Below are 13610 nucleotides of genomic sequence, written 5' to 3' on the forward strand. Positions count from 1 at the left end.
GATGACGTAGCATGGTGTATTTGTGCTTTAAAACACACCTGGCGTTGCGTTTGAAGATGGAGAAAAAACTGCAAGAAGAACCAATAATCTAATTAAAACTAAAATGGGAAAGGAAAAAAACACTTGGAGTGACAATAAGTTCTCTGTTACTCGGATTTCGACAGGTTGGAAGCCTTTGGCAATTCTTATTTTCACCCGTTAGAGGTATCATCACTTGCATCTTGCACAAAATTAAATGCTGTTGGGGATATTTGCTTCCCACTACTTGCTCACAAACCCACAGACAAACTTTAAAAGACACGCATCTGTAAAATAAAATACTTTCTGTGCTTCCCGATGATATTCGGAGTTCAGGTGAAAAGGGACTGCTAGCTCATTCCTAAAGCTTCATGCTTCCGCACCTTCCTGCATAGCATGTACCGAATTAGTGCAGCAATACAGACACGCATGCTTTGAAAATCGTAATTATTGCGCAAATAAAATGAGCTTGTAAAACGTAATATTAAGCTTGTGAAAAACACATAAGCTATACCGGACGAAGATTTCACGTCCGCTTCTAGAGAGGCGAATAGTTGATTCCCCCTCATACTGTAATTTGGGGTTACTGTGTCACTCGACCCCGGCGATTCGGGACGTGTTTTGAGACCTGACTACGGGTGATTAGTCGCTCAAATACGAATCGGAGCGGCTGGTTTCTCTCCAGGGCTGGAGATGAGGAAATACCGAGAAGGTGAGTAGACTGCTCCCTCCAGAACGGTGCAACTCGGGGTTACAGATCAATCCTTTTTTTTTTTCTGGGGGAAGGGGCTGTGTTACCCTTTCACGCAGGTCTTAATTGGCCGTCATCAAAACAGCTTAGAAAAGGGAGAAAAGGGGTACAGTAAAAAGCAAATATTCCCGGGGAGATGAAAAAGATCATAAATGAAATGCAGAGGCCCAAGAAACTGAGCTGCAATGATTGTGAGGTAATTCAGTCCCTTGCGAAGATGTGCGCTTAAATTTGAAGCACAGGGCGTGGCACATGGAAAACCAATGCTTTCGCGACAAAAGCAAGTTACAGAGAAGGACTGCTTTTTATAGCGTTTACTGTGTTCATAGTTCCCTCAGTTACTTTTTTTCTACTATGAACAACACGACAAACATTGGTGCACTGCAAATTCACAAGCAGTTATTTGATTGAATTATAAAGATCTCGTTGCCCTCATTGTTCCAGTCAGATCCATCCAGCTAATACTCTGCTAATCTCAAGGACCACAACCGGCCATTCCCGAATTCACTGAACCGCTGAACCTTAATGAAAAGCGACATGTGTTCAAAGCACTTTCAATACAGGGTTACAGTTAAGCAGTGCCTATCCCAGCAGATAACGAATCCAGGACAGGAGTCACACTGGACACCAGTCCATCTCGGCACATTTAATAAATGTCAGTCAGCCTAGTCTGCATGTAGTGGGGAAGATGACTCTCAGGACATGGGAATATGGACAGTCATCATCTGTATTCTCTGCAGCTCTTGTAGAGGCACTTTAACTCTCTTCCACAACCACCCCAGGCTTCACATGGAGTGATCGTATCCAGCAAACTGCCTCCAGACTGGAAAGATACATCATGCAAGTTTTCAGCAGCCTATATACATTTCCTGTTTACCAGCAATCCTCCCGAAGCTGTATGACCTAAGGTGGGTAAGGGGATGAGGTCATCTATCAATGTAGTGGGTCTTCTTCCAGGTTCTCCGACCTGACCTCTGACAGTGTCTGTCCAGTGCTTTGACAATGTTGTCTGTCTGGGTCTCTCAGTCCTCCTCTGTCCTGTCTCGGGCCTGTCACCAATTTAATGAAGTCCTGTGCCTGCTCACAGTGTCTCTCAGCCAGGGTGCCTGCAACAAGCTCATCTGACTCCAGTGCAGCCACAAGAGGGAAACATGCAGACTTCACACGGAAAGACATCTCCAGGACAGAATTGAACCCTGTACCAGGGAGCAGCAAAGCAGCAGTGCTAACTGCCCAAGAAAGGTGACACTCTTCTCAAACTATAAACACAATTTTAAAGGCCTGCTGGATTATGGCTCTCCACTTGAAACATCCGTTTTTTATTGAAAAAGGCACCACAATTATGAAGCTGTGAATTTGCCCTTTCAAATCTAGGCTTTTTAATTCTGTAAATCCAACTGGCATTATAAATGGAAATATTTTGATAAAAGACTAACAACCTAGCGTGCAACTTTATAAATGCAGCAATTACCCCCGAATAAGACTGCATATAGCATCACGCTGAAAGAGTGCGATTTACTTTTTACTATATGAGAACATGATGAAACTTAAAATGTTTTTAAACGTTTTGATTTTTTCCTCAGAATTACATTTCGTCGTGCTTTGGGGTGTGCTTAAAGCCATCCAGTTTCATAAGGGCATTAAGATTAACAGCGATTCAAATGTTTCATTTTAGAAATATGATTCTAATTTTTTTTTTAAATAAATGTGCGACTATAATTCAAATAAGATAAAAATGAGGTCGTGCGCACCGGCCAGGTGGCGTAGCGGGCAAAGTCAGTGTCACAGCTATTGAGAACCAGGCTCTAAGCCCTGTGGCTTAGAGTAGCCTAGAGCCCCCCCGGTACGTCTTCGCTCCGAGCGGGTTCGAATCCAACCCGGGTACGGTCCGATCACGCTCCACCGGCGAAGTGCGTTTTCCAGCTGCCGGGTCTGCACCGGGCCGGTATTTTTAGGGGGGTGGCCATTCTAGGTCACACCCCTAAGAATGGGGAAAATTGCACGGGATTAAAGTACTAAAAGGGGTTTACAAAAAGGGGACGAATGACGTAATTGCAGAAATTGGCGGCGTTTTACGTCACTGCCACCTGGCGTAAATTCCCCACGAGTGCGGCTCTCTTCCCCCTCCACGCGTGGGTCTGATTCAAGATGGCGGTGCTGGCAGTTTGCGAGGTAATGTTTCTCTTTTTAAACACTTTAAAATGTTATTTTCTACCCCAAACTGGCTAGAATCCAGTGTTTTTGTTTTTGAGGTTTCATTCAGGTACGAGACTTTTCAGAAAGATGTCCTTTTATTGAATGAACAGTGTATATTTCTGCGCTGTTTGAACGGGGGTGAAGTTTCCCTCGGCAAGGAAAGGAGTTGAAACCATTTTCTTAGCCAAACCTTGTTGAATACTAATGCATTTTTATTGGTGTCGTTTTGCAGAACTTCTGTCTCCCATCCAGTTGCAGGAACCGAGACCTGAAGCTGTTGGGACCAGTTAATGATTATTTCTTTGGCGTTGTTGGACATTGTTCGGAATTGCCGGCGTGGTGCGATTTTCAAATATAAAATGGTAAGAAAACCTCCGTTTTAGAATCCGCTAAATACGCTTTATTTTAGCTAACCATTGTGGAATAAAAGGGTGAATATGTTTTATGTAGGGACTTGCCTACCTAGAGATTTTGCAACCCTGTGCTGTTTTCTTGTGCCCCACTTGTTAACTATTCTTATTGTTTCTCGTGTAGATCAAGTTGTGGTCTTCATTGGATCTGTAGACGTGGTAAGTTATGTTTTTTGATAAACCCCGAATTGCAAGCGTTAGCACTACATAGGAGGAAACAATAGGTGATATTTACCACATTGCACCAAAAAGCTTAAGAATTGTAAATAGTACTGAGCATGAAAATGAATAGTGCATAACTGCCATTTTGCTGCAGTTAGTCGTCAGGAAAATGGCATTTTTTTGTAGCTGGTGCACTGACATTTTATTTATTTTATAGGTCATTTCTGATTAATGCTTACTGATGAATGTTTTTCATCAACAGGGGGTCTCCTTTGAAAGGCGCATGCTAGTGTCGTGTGTGGACACACATTCCAAGCTGCACATCTGCAGTGCCTGTCTTGCAGCGTGGTGTGGTCACTGTCTAGAGGGATTCAGTTCTCTCTCCCAGATCCTGGACAAGCACCTGCCCGTTCACTGATCATTGAAATCTACGTGTTCAGTGGAGCTTTTGTCTGGTGAGTAGGGCCTTCATGGCTTTGACTGTCTGGTTCTCATCCTGCATGTCAGCTGGGTTTACAAGAGCAGCAGGAGAACACGCACTGTCCTGCTGGCATGTTGTCACTTCAGGATGAGTCTGCATGAAGGGCAGGTGGTGGGGACCCAGGACATGGGCAGTGTAGCACCATGCAGCCAGGGTGCCATCAAGCACTACAAGAGGAGTTTGATAGCAGCTAGACTGTCACACTTGGGTCTCATGGTGTTTGGCTGTGATGTCTTGATGGGTTAGAAAATGATGTTGAATGGAAATTACTGTAGAACAGTAGAAGACAGTGAACAATCTGGCCTCCACATACCAGTGACCGAAAGGCATTGTCTTGATGTGTGAGGCATTTGGGTTAATTTGTGCTTTTCTTTCTTGATCTTCACCAGGCTTGTTATTCCACAGGACAGATCACCACGTCATGACCTGACCAGCGCTCTCCATGAACAGGTGAGTTAGGGCTCACATTATATTAAATAATTTGTTCTGTGTCATTAGTCATTAGTCATTATTCATGATATTGATACATATTTAATGAAAGTGGTTCTTTTGATGTTTAGTATAATAAACACTGAACTAACAATTTGATCTTCGTTCTTGAATGAGTGGCACTCCAGGTGTAAAGGGACTTCAGGCCAGCCACAGTAGTGCAAAGTGGAGTACAGATGTGTTTAGGCCCCATCCGTGTTATTACCGCTTCATCCAATTCAGGGTCGAGGTAGAGTTGGAGCCTGTATCTGCAAGAAATGGGCTCAAGGCAGGGTAGACCCTGGACAGGACTCCAGTCCATCGCAGGGCACATTCACACTCGCAGCCACACGTAGGGCCAATTTCCCTAGAAGCCAGCTACCCTACCAGCATGCTTTTGGACTGTGGGAGGAACTCCATGCAGATAGCACCCCAGGTCCGGGTGTGCATAGGCAGTAATGATCAAAAATCCTCAATATTACGCTTGGCTGTAGCCACCTGAATTGGTCTGGACTCATCTTGCCATGAATCGGTGACTTGCCTGTGCACCATTGCTTCTCTTCTTACCTGCCAAATGCATCACTTTGTGACACTGCTTCATGTCCATGTGAAATCATGTTGGTATTTTCAGAAGCAGTTCTTTATTGACACATTCTGAAGAACAGCATCATATTTACTGGCTGTAATGAAGAGCAACAGTCTCTGCATTACAGTCCATGTGAACTGGGGAAAACGGCTCTTGAAACGTTTTGTGTAAGACTTGCATTCTAAAGGGCATGTGTTGTCTTCTCCCTTAGGCAAAGAGAGCCAGTACTTGGTGAACACGACTGCTGCAAGTCCAGTTATAGTTTTGCCACAACCTGCCTGTTGCTGAAGCCTCACTCCAGCGGGATTCACTCTGTTTCCACAGCCGGTAAGTGTTGTCACTGTGCTCGTGGTTTGCTTAGAAGCAGCTCTTTATTGAAACCAGGCATACGTTTTGTGTTTTTGGTTTTAGAAATAGCAGGACCCCCAAAAGTTATATTGCTCTTAAGAAATAATTGAAGGTGAAGAAATGAACATTACTGCTATTACATAGAATTTTATGGTGTATCTATAGTGAGATGAGGCTGTGTTCTGCCAATCAGTCAGACCACAACAATATGCATTAATTATGGGAAATAATTGAAGAGAAACAGACACTTGAAGTGGTTTTGTAGCCACGTGTTTATTTCTTTTAGTGTAATGTTTTGAAGTTTCACTTAAGTGGAAACAGTGTTTCCTTGGGTGAGGGCATGAGGACTCTTTCAGCTTGGGAACAAGTAGGTATGACTTGGAGGTCATTGGCTTAATTTCACCCTGTTTACTTTTGCCTCTCAAGGTGCAGAAAGTGTTTCGCAGCCCGCCCCTGAAGCTTGATTCACCACGAAGAGAAGCAAAGTGTTTCCCAGGACCTTTTATGCCAGGTAAGACATTAGTTTTTTGCTGTAACTGTGTGGAATAATATCGGTATAGTCTTCCTGGGCTGGAAGTTCTCGGTTTGGTTCTGTCGAAAAAAGAAACCTGTAGCTCCTGTAGAATCACAAAGCTCTTGCCAGACTGATTCTTCAGTTTGTGTGGTGAAAGAGAGAGGCCTCTGTGACAGCTGTCACCCCGCTGTATCGTTCACACGTGTCTGAGGGATTTCCGTGTTGAACCTGGTCAGATTAGCTAGATCTAAGAGATGCTTTCTTGATCCATATGCAGCGTCTCCAACAGCAACCCACGTAGTCTTTGTGAAACTGATTTTTCTCGTAGTGGATAAAGGGTTGCTGCGTGAATCCTACAGTACATTATTCAACTCGTACTTCAGAACATTCAGGCTCTCCTGTCATTTTTACGTCGTCGGGGCTCTTTCACATCTTTCCACACCTTACAGTGCCGTACAGTGGCTATGGTGGCACATTTCCAAACAGCCTGCATGTTAACAGTTGAGGACTAGACTCATTTTATCCAGCCCATGGAAAGTGTCTTAGGAAAAGAACTTTGTGCTTGCCCAGAGTTTTACCTGTGATGAGAAATGTATTTTGTTGGAAATGAACTGTGCAGTCTTGTTTGGAAATGCATATCCAAGATGTGTTATTTAGTAATCTTCTAGCTTGCTAAAGTTTTTAATTGGTGCTTTTTGAAATCTTAAGTGTTGAGTTGCCTGGCGTCGCCATCTCTGCTGGCGAAAAAGCCATTTGTTGACAAGTAAATGAAATAATTTGACTAGCAGGTTTAAGATTTTTATTAGTCTTCTCCCCTCATTCTGTCAAATGTGTTGTCAACAGATGTTTTTCACTTCAATGCTGTGTGCGAAAGCAGGCATTTTCTTGCACTTTTCCTCTTTATGAGGTGTCACTAACATTAGTCTTTTTCGTGTCTTTGTTTCAGACGGTGCCCAAGACTCGAGGAGCCTTGTTGCCAGGGGAACACGCCTGAGTCTGTCTTTGGTGTTTTAATAAACAAAAGTGCTTCATTTCCTTATGGTGTTGTGGATGTCTTATTTCTGGGGCCGCCTCTCTGCTTTGTTCCAGGTCTGCCCTCTGGTGGTGATTGGGGGGTGTGGGGTGGGGCTTAGGCACAGCTCCTCCCCAAACAGGGAGATAGACAAAATTTGAGCTGGTTTCTAGGGGGACATAGGTAGGGTTATGGGAGGGAGGGGCAGGGGGAGGGCTGACTCCTCCCCAAACAGGGAGATAGACAAAATTTGAGCTGGTTTCTGGGGGGGACATAGGTGGGGTTATGGGAGGGAGGGGGGTGGGGGCAGGGGAAGGTCTGGCTCCTCCCCAAACAGGGAGATAGACAAAATTTGAGCAGGTTTCGGGGGGGGCTAACCCCCGTGTCCCCCCCGAAACCTGCTCAAATTTTGTCTATCTCCCTGTTTGGGGAGGAGCCAGACCTCCCCCAGCCACCGCCCCCCACCTGTTTCCCCCAGAAACCAACTCAAATTTTGTCTATCTCCCTGTTTGGGGAGGAGCCAGACCTTCCCCTGCCCCCCTCCCTCCCATAACCCCACCCCGTGTCCCCCCCGAAACCTGCTCAAATTTTGTCTGTCTCCCTGTTTGGGGAGGAGTCAGCCCTCCCCCAGCCACCGCCCCCCTCCCCACCTGTTTCCCCCAGAAACCAACTCAAATTTTGTCTATCTCGAGCTTTTCTCCAAAATTATGGTCGTGGCGGGAGGAGCTGTGCCTAAGCCCCCCCTCCTGCTGCTGCATATGCAAAAAAGACCCACCTGACTTTTCCTGCCCTGGTTCCTCCTCTGCACAAAGAGCAGCAAAGCCTGCAACCAATGAAGAGGCAACAAATGGAGCATACCATAGTTTATTGAGTACAGTGCAAAAGGAACACAGACAGCAACAGGAGCAGAACCATCTCTGGGACATGTGGATTGAGGTTTCAGCAGCAGAGCCAGATTACACAGTAGCCATCAGTGTCCTAGATGAGAAAGAATAACCATGTTAACATTGCTCCAGTCAATGCTTTACAGTTCACACAAGTTTAAAACAATTGTGCTCAAAAGGTCAAATGTCACTACAAATAAACAACTCAGCTGACACCAGTGAATTTTAAGGCAGATACAATCAATACATGCAAACAGAAAGTGGGTTACGTGGCACCAGACAACGACTGGTGATACAATAAAATCAAAAGCTAAAATAGCTAAAAATGCAACAGCTACATTTCAAGAACCTTATTTACTGGTAGTGGACAAAAAAATGGAAACGGTAAATGAGGGACACCAACAATATTGTAAGCAAAGGCTTCCATGCAACAATGGCTCATGCATTAAGCAAATAAGCATGCTCAAGATCATATATAAAAACACCAGACAGGACTAGTTGCCTATATTTACAGCTACCATGGCTACAAGCTGAGATTACAGTGACTTTGAATGGGGGGGCGATTGTTGGGGCATGTTCTGCAGGAGCTTCAGTGACTAAGACTGCTCAACTTGCTGATGTTTCACAAGCAACTGCAGAGCATGTGTGGTCACCCAGCAGTCTGACGAGCATCACACTGATGTCATCTGTGTATCACAGTCTTCAAAGTCACCAGATCGAAACCCAATTGAGAAAGGGATATTCTGGAACCACGGCCAAGACATTGTTTTCCACCACAATAATTCAGGTGCAATTTCTTTAAAGATTTCTTAAGTAACCTTTTACATGAGTGTTTCCATTTTTTTGTCCTGTACCTATACAATTTACAACAAACCAAGAGCACAGTGACAACACTTACCGGCTGTGGAAACAGAGTGAATCCCGCTGGAGTGAGGCTTCAGCAACAGGCAGGTCGTGGCAAAACTGGACTTGCAGCAGCCATGTTCACCAAGTACTGGCTCTCTTTGTCTAAAGGAGAAGACAACACATGTCTTAGACAAAATATTTCAAGAGCTGTTTTCCCCAGTTCACATGCACTGTTGCTCTGCATTACAGTCAATAAACATGATGCTTTTCTTCAGTTCTTCCTTCAGAATATTTCAATAAAGAGCTGCTTCTTAAAATACCAACATGATTTTACATGTACATGAAGTAGTGTCACAAAGAGATGCATTTTGCAGGTAAGAAGAGAAGCAATGGTGTTCAGGCAAGTCACTGATTCATGGCAAGATGAGTCCAGACCAATTCAGGTGGCTACAGCCAAGTGCAATATTGAGGATTTTTAATCATCACTGCCTATGCACACCCGGACCTGGGGTGCTATCTGCATGGAGTTTGTACCTTATCCCTGTGCTCACGCGGGTTCACTCCGGGTTCCTCCCACAGTCCAAAAGCATGCTGGTAGGGTAGCTGGCATCTAGGGAAACTGGCCCTACGTGTGGCTGTGAGTGTGAATGTGCCCTGCGATGGACTGGAGTCCTGTCCAGGGAGTACCCTGCCTTGAGCCTATTTCTTGCAGATACAGACTCCAGCAGCTCTACCTCGACCCTGAATTTGATGAAGCGGTAATAACATGGATGGGGCCTAAACACATCTGTACTCCACTTTGCACTACTGTGGCTGGCCTGAAGTTCCTTTACACCTGGTGTGCCACTCAGTCAAGAATGAAGTTCTAATTGTATCAAAGGAAACACTTTCATAAAATACGTATGTATCAATATCATGAATAATGACAAATGATACAAAATAAATGATTTAATATGTTATCATGATTAGAGTGACTGTTGCATGAGCCCTAACTCACCTGTTCATGGAGAGTGCTGGTCAGCTCACAACATGGTGATCTGTCCTGTGGAATAACAAGCCTGGTGAAGATCAAGAAAGAAAAGCACAAATTAACCCAAATGCCTCACACATCAAGACAATGCCTTTCGGTCACTGGTATGTGGAGGCCAGATTGTTCACTGTCTTCTACTGTTCTACAGTAATTTCCATTCAACATCATTTTCTAACCCATCAAGACATCACAGCCAAACACCATGAGGCCCAAGTGTGACAGTCCAGCTGCCATCAAACTCTTCTTGTAGTGCTTGATGGTACCCTGGCTGCACGGTGCTACACTGCCCATGTCCTGGGTCCCCACTACCTGCCCTTCATGCAGACTCATCCTGAAGTGACAACATGCCAGCAGGACAGTGCGTGTTCTCCTGCTGCTCTTGTAAACCCAGCTGACGTGCAGGATGAGAACCAGACAGTCAAAGCCATGAAGGTCCTACTCACCAGACAAAAGCTCCACTGAACACGTAGATTTCAGTGATCAGTGAACGGGCAGGTGCTTGTCCAGGATCTGGGAGAGAGAACTGAATCCCTCTAGACAGTGACCACACCACGCTGCAAGACAGGCACTGCAGATGTGCAGCTTGGAATGTGTGTCCACACACGACACTAGCATGCGCCTTTCAAAGGAGACCCCCTGTTGATGAAAAACATTCATCAGTAAGCATTAATCAGAAATGACCTATAAAATAAATAAAATGTCAGTGCACCAGCTACAAAAAAATGCCATTTTCCTGACGACTAACTGCAGCAAAATGGCAGTTATGCACTATTCATTTTCATGCTCAGTACTATTTACAATTCTTAAGCTTTTTGGTGCAATGTGGTAAATATCACCTATTGTTTCCTCCTATGTAGTGCTAACGCTTGCAATTCGGGGTTTATCAAAAACCATAACTTACCACGTCTACAGATCCAATGAAAAAGACCACAACTTGATCTACACGAGAAACAATAAGAATAGTTAACAAGTGGGGCACAAGAAAAGAGCACAGAGTTGCAAAATCTCTAGGTAGGCAAGTCCCTACATAAAACATATTCACCCTTTTATTCCACAATGGTTAGCTAAAATAAAGCGTATTTAGCGGATTCTAAAACGGAGGTTTTCTTACCATTTTATATTTGAAAATCGCACCACGCCGGCAATTCCGAACAATGTCCAACAACGCCAAAGAAATAATCATTAACTGGTCCCAACAGCTTCAGGTCTCGGTTCCTGCAACTGGATGGGAGACAGAAGTTCTGCAAAACGACACCAATAAAAATGCATTAGTATTCAACAAGGTTTGGCTAAGAAAATGGCTTCAACTCCTTTCCTTGCCGAGGGAAACTTCACCCCCGTTCAAACAGCGCAGAAATGCACTGTTCATTCAATAAAAGGACATCTTTCTGAAAAGTCTCGTACCTGAATGAAACCTCAAAAACAAAAACACTGGATTCTAGCCAGTTTGGGGTAGAAAATAATATTTTAAAGTGTTTAAAAAGAGAAACACTACCTCGCAAACTGCCAGCACCGCCATCTTGAATCAGACCCACGCGTGGAGGGGGAAGAGAGCCGCACTCGTGGGGAATTTACGCCAGGTGGCAGTGACGTAAAACGCCGCCAATTTCTGCAATTACGTCATTCGTCCCCTTTTTGTAAACCCCTTTTAGTACTTTAATCCCGTGCAATTTTCCCCATTCTTAGGGGTGTGACCTAGAATGGCCACCCCCCTAAAAATACCGGCCCGGTGCAGACCCGGCAGCTGGAAAACGCACTTCGCCGGTGGAGCGTGATCGGACCGTACCCGGGTTGGATTCGAACCCGCTCGGAGCGAAGACGTACCGGGGGGGCTCTAGGCTACTCTAAGCCACAGGGCTTAGAGCCTGGTTCTCAATAGCTGTGACACTGACTTTGCCCGCTACGCCACCTGGCCGGTGCGCACGACCTCATTTTTATCTTATTTGAATTATAGTCGGTCATTTCTTTTTTAAAAAAAATTTAGAATCATATTTCTAAAATGAAACATTTGAATCGCTGTTAATCTAATGTCTTATGAAACTGGATGGCTTTCAGAAAGGGAAAAAGATTGAGCTTGTACTTTGTGATGGAAATAATGTAAAAAAAATAGTAGAGACAGTATCTGTATGTCAAAAAGCTCACTCCCCATATTTTTTTAATTTCATTTTGTTAATGTATGTTTTTGCACATCTCATGTTGTTTTGCACATAACCTGTTACCTTTTGTTGTTTTGCACACTGCTTGTTGTCTCTGTCTTTTCTTATACAATTGTATTGTTGCTATTTTTTTAGTGCTATTTATAGTGTTCTATATAAAGTCTGTAAAAACCTTTAGATTAGATTATTTTCTTAGGGAACCTGCTTGTATATCATTTGCCTGCAAGTGAACTAATAGCTGTTATTTTTATTCCTGTGTGAAAAACCAGATTGTACTGTACTGTACGTTGATAGTTTCAAGGTTTCCAAAGTGACCTATCCATTATTCCTACTGAAACATAGGCTTTTTAATCAAGCAGTAGGTAGTCATTTGAAAGGTTGAGTCCAAGCAAAATGATGTCCGCAGACCTGGTTCATTCAGAGCCATATCAGTTCCATGAATTTGCATTGGTAGAGCATCAAGTGTCATGTCTGTCCCTGTGTGCAGAAAGCCTTATTCTTATCATGACACCACGTTACATGAAGTAATACTACATTTCCCTGAGGTTTCACCTCCTGTGTACTGAACAAGACAACTATTTAGATACATCACACTTGTATGAGGAACAGAGAAGCATAGTGTTGCATTGCCTTGAAATCCTGCATTTACTGGCTGCGCTGCTAGACATGTGTGACAGTAGCGTCTCTTTGCAAAGTAATGTTTTTCCTACAAGTGTTTTAAGGAATTATTAATTAGGATTTCTTGTTTTTGTTTAATCAATAAGTTCAATAACTCTCTCTAATTATTGCATGTAGTAACCTAGTTACTCCTACCCTTAAAGTCATTACACTTCCTTGAGAAACTGAGATCTTATGTTACTTTGGATAAAGATGTGACCAAAACACATCTATACATCTATAAAACTGTGCTATAAATTTTAAAGGAATTTTAAAAAGGAAACAAATGCCTTGAATTTGTCATTTTATCCCCATTTGTTGCAATCGCAAAAATAAAAACAGTGAATGTGTCCATGACTGGTGTATTTCTGAAAACAAATGCCTTGCATTTTTACACAATAGCTGTAATTGTAAAAACAAACATCCTGAATTTGTCCACATCTGTTGCAATCCCCAAAACAAATAGAGTGATTTTGTTCCTAACAGCTATAGTTTTGAAACAATTTGCCTAGAGTTTATATACAGTCTTAATCCTTGCCAATAACAATGTCACGAGTGGCGAAGTTAGCACTGCTAGAAGTATTTGCCAAGTGAAATATCGCTCTTTAAGACGTGGAAAGAGAAGCCTGAAGTGGTGGTTTGTTTGTGTTGAAGTTCCTTATCAGAACAAAGTACTCGACTCCTGACACAATACAATATTTACAGGTGTATTCCCTACTTTATATGACCAACACTTATATGGAATTCAAAGACATATTTCAAAGTGTAAAAGTACCAGGATACTTACACTTGCTGAAAAGTATCTCAGATTTACTTTGCATCTTTATGATGTAGTTTGTCCTGGGAGCTGCACCGTATGGGTGTGTATCCTGAACTGTGAAACAGCTTAATTGTACACAAGACTCCATCCAACAAATGATGTGACTTCTAAAGACATCCTGTTGCACCAGAGCCTATTTTCAGTAGGTGTGTCTTAGTAAATTGGGTGAATAGGTACACAATCAGTTCTATTCCGTTTTAAAGTTTAAAAGTAATTTAGGAGGATATGTAGAGTTTTATTTTCACTTAGAGATTGTGGTGTTTACTGTGGA

The 13610-nt window shown here is 43.3% G+C and overlaps 2 long non-coding RNA genes across 2 annotated transcripts; one reads left to right on the forward strand and one right to left on the reverse strand.

Moving 5' to 3' along the window:
• The first annotated feature begins 2898 nt into the window (after nt 1–2898).
• On the forward strand, nt 2899–6915 carry LOC148816842 (uncharacterized). Its single transcript, XR_016094725.1, has 8 exons — nt 2899–2941; nt 3198–3327; nt 3500–3534; nt 3800–3992; nt 4408–4468; nt 5284–5399; nt 5847–5931; nt 6881–6915. It is a non-coding gene; the product is annotated as an uncharacterized LOC148816842 (long non-coding RNA).
• Nucleotides 6916–7794: 879 nt separating this feature from the next.
• LOC148816843 (uncharacterized) lies at nt 7795–11254 on the reverse strand. The gene is made up of 7 exons (XR_016094677.1): nt 11202–11254; nt 10818–10947; nt 10608–10645; nt 10150–10342; nt 9674–9734; nt 8729–8838; nt 7795–7924 (listed from the first exon to the last, which is right to left on the reverse strand). It is a non-coding gene; the product is annotated as an uncharacterized LOC148816843 (long non-coding RNA).
• Between the last annotated feature and the right edge of the window lie 2356 nt (nt 11255–13610).

Source organism: Atractosteus spatula, chromosome 22 (assembly GCF_055471065.1).
Source record: "Atractosteus spatula isolate fAtrSpa1 chromosome 22, fAtrSpa1.hap1, whole genome shotgun sequence".
Classification (NCBI taxonomy): domain Eukaryota; kingdom Metazoa; phylum Chordata; class Actinopteri; order Semionotiformes; family Lepisosteidae; genus Atractosteus; species Atractosteus spatula.